At 46.7% G+C, this 2994-nt stretch overlaps 1 long non-coding RNA gene across 1 annotated transcript; it reads right to left on the bottom strand.

Annotated features, from left to right (window-relative positions):
* Window positions 1-1663: 1663 nt before the first annotated feature.
* Window positions 1664-2644, bottom strand: LOC132989617 (uncharacterized). The gene is made up of 3 exons (XR_009675928.1): window positions 2401-2644; window positions 2053-2103; window positions 1664-1821 (listed from the first exon to the last, which is right to left on the bottom strand). It is a non-coding gene; the product is annotated as an uncharacterized LOC132989617 (long non-coding RNA).
* Between the last annotated feature and the right edge of the window lie 350 nt (window positions 2645-2994).

Here is a 2994-nt window from a genome sequence, read left to right as displayed (position 1 = left end):
CTCACTGTAACAAAGCTCCAGACTCTGTTCACTGTTCACTGTAACAAAGCTCCAGACTCTGTCCACCTTCTCACTGTTCACTGTAACAAAGCTCCAGACTCTGTCCACCTTCTCTCTGTTCACTGTAACAAAGCTCCAGACTCTGTCCACCTTCTCACTGTTCACTGTCACAAAGCTCCAGACTCTGTCCACCTTCTCACTGTCACAAAGCTCCAGACTCTGTCCACCTTCTCACTGTTCACTGTCACAAAGCTCCAGACTCTGTCCACCTTCTCACTGTCACAAAGCTCCAGACTCTGTCCACCTTCTCACTGTTCACTGTAACAAAGCTCCAGACTCTGTCCACCTTCTCACTGTAACAAAGCACCAGACTCTGTCCACCTTCTTACTGTTCACTGTAACAAAGCTCCAGACTCTGTCCACCTTCTCACTGTTCACTGTTCACTGTCACAAAGCTCCAGACTCTGTCCACCTTCTCACTGTTCACTGTAACAAAGCTCCAGACTCTGTCCACCTTCTCACTTTTCACTGTCACAAAGCACCAGACTCTGTCCACCTTCTCACTGTTCACTGTAACAAAGCTCCAGACTCTGTCCACCTTCTTACTGTTCACTGTTCACTGTCACAAAGCTCCAGACTCTGTCCACCTTCTCAGTGTTCACTGTAACAAAGCTCCAGACTCTGTCCACCTTCTTACTGTTCACTGTTCACTGTTCACTGTAACAAAGCTCCAGACTCTGTCCACCTTCTCACTGTTCACTGTCACAAAGCTCCAGACTCTGTCCACCTTCTCACTGTTCACTGTAACAAAGCTCCAGACTCTTTCCACCTTCTCACTGTTCACTGTCACAAAGCTCCAGACTCTGTCCACCTTCTCACTGTTCACTGTAACAAAGCACCAGACTCTGTCCACCTTCTCACTGTTCACTGTCACAAAGCTCCAGACTCTGTCCACCTTCTCACTGTTCACTGTAACAAAGCTCCAGACTCTGTCCACCTTCTCACTGTTCACTGTAACAAAGCTCCAGACTCTGTCCACCTTCTCACTGTTCACTGTCACAAAGCTCCAGACTCTGTCCACCTTCTCACTGTTCACTGTCACAAAGCTCCAGACTCTGTCCACCTTCTCACTGTTCACTGTTCACTGTAACAAAGCTCCAGACTCTGTCCACCTTCTCACTGTAACAAAGCTCCAGACTCTGTCCACCTTCTCACTGTTCACTGTCACAAAGCTCCAGACTCTGTCCACCTTCTCACTGTTCACTGTAACAAAGCTCCAGACTCTGTCCACCTTCTTACTGTTCACTGTAACAAAGCTCCAGACTCTGTCCACCTTCTCACTGTTCACTGTAACAAAGCTCCAGACTCTGTCCACCTTCTCACTGTTCACTGTCACAAAGCTCGAGACTCTGTCCACCTTCTTACTGTTGACTGTAACAAAGCTCCAGACTCTGTCCACCTTCTCACTGTTCACTGTCACAAAGCTCCAGACTCTGTCCACCTTCTCACTGTTCACTGTAACAAAGCTCCAGACTCTGTCCACCTTCTCACTGTCACAAAGCTCCAGACTCTGTCCACCTTCTCACTGTCACAAAGCTCCAGACTCTGTCCACCTTCTCACTGTCACAAAGCTCCAGACTCTGTCCACCTTCTTCCGTTGTGCAGACGTTGATCAGCTCCTCTGGGTGATGGCAGAGAGGACTCTTCATCTGGGAGAGCTGCTGGTGTAAGGTCATTTCTACCACAGTGGATGAGCAGGGCGTCTGGCACAGGTGAAAGAAGGAGGAGGTTCCTTCAGACTATGTGACCCCAGCCTGACCTCTGTAACAGGTGTGCAGACGAAGGTTGAAATTAGTCATTTTTAGGTTCTGTTGATTGTAAAATGGAAACGAAAACATCACCTTTCTATTTAACATTTAGCTGGTGTATGACTCAGTGTGATTTTTATTTTAGAAGACTGTATTGTTAACAATAACTTGTTTTTACAATCCTCTTATGAAACTTAAATAAAGATCACAGGATATAAACTTTTAACAGATGATTTTAACTTACACTTCACCTCTGTGGAAGATGTCAGACCAGCTGCTTTTATCTCTTCTTTGCCTAAATGAAGACACAAAAAACAATTGATTTACTGTTCACTTAAATATATTAGAAAAGCAGACATGAATCACATTACAGACTACCAGTTTCTAACAGAATACAACATATCTTACCACCTGTAGCCTACGGTCTGTGGTGCTAACCTAGCTTAAATATAGATTAAATATAGAACGATTTCATTAAAAACAGAGGACCCAGCAGCTCACGTATTTTCAATAATGATCAAAATAGCGGGATTTTTTAAAACACAGTGTGTTTAAATATTAGACTTTGAATACGGTGGTTTGTTGTACTTACACATTTCTTCATCGTAGACCGGCAGAGCGCTTTCGGCGTAGCTGGGCTGCGTAAGTCATCAGGGCAGTACACTAAATGGGCGGGGCGTGTTACCAGGGCTCCTCCCGCCGGACCCTACTGCGCAGACTCTGGCTCCAAATGACGTCAAAATCGCAATATGGAAGCGCCCGTAAGCGGCGTATTTTGGCTTCAAGAACGTTGAGTGGGAACAGCTACAGTGCGCGCCCACTGATCTAGACTGCGCCGGGCTTGGAAAGGGATAGGGGGAGAGATGGGATAAGATGCAGGAAGAGGGATAGGGAGCAAGGGGGTGGGGGGAGGCAAACCGTCCATCAACAATCCGGTGGGGGGTTGTTCTCTGAGGAGCCTAAGAGAGCTCAAGAGCTCCCAGGAAAGTAGGTGGTTAGTGACTGAGATTTATAGATAGATACATGCAGTAATATGATGTACTGTATATGCAGAGAGAGAGAGAGAGAGAGAGAGAGAGGGAGAGAGAGGGAGAGAGAGAGAGAGAGGAGCTCAAGGTGCCAGTTCCCCCGGTAGTCTAAGCCTATAGCAGCATAACTAAGAGCTGGTCTACACCAGCACCAGCCC

Source organism: Labrus mixtus, chromosome 15 (genome assembly GCF_963584025.1).
Source record: "Labrus mixtus chromosome 15, fLabMix1.1, whole genome shotgun sequence".
NCBI lineage: Eukaryota > Metazoa > Chordata > Actinopteri > Labriformes > Labridae > Labrus > Labrus mixtus.
The sequence above is the reverse complement of the archived record's forward strand: the minus strand, read 5'-3'. Positions and strand labels throughout refer to the sequence as shown.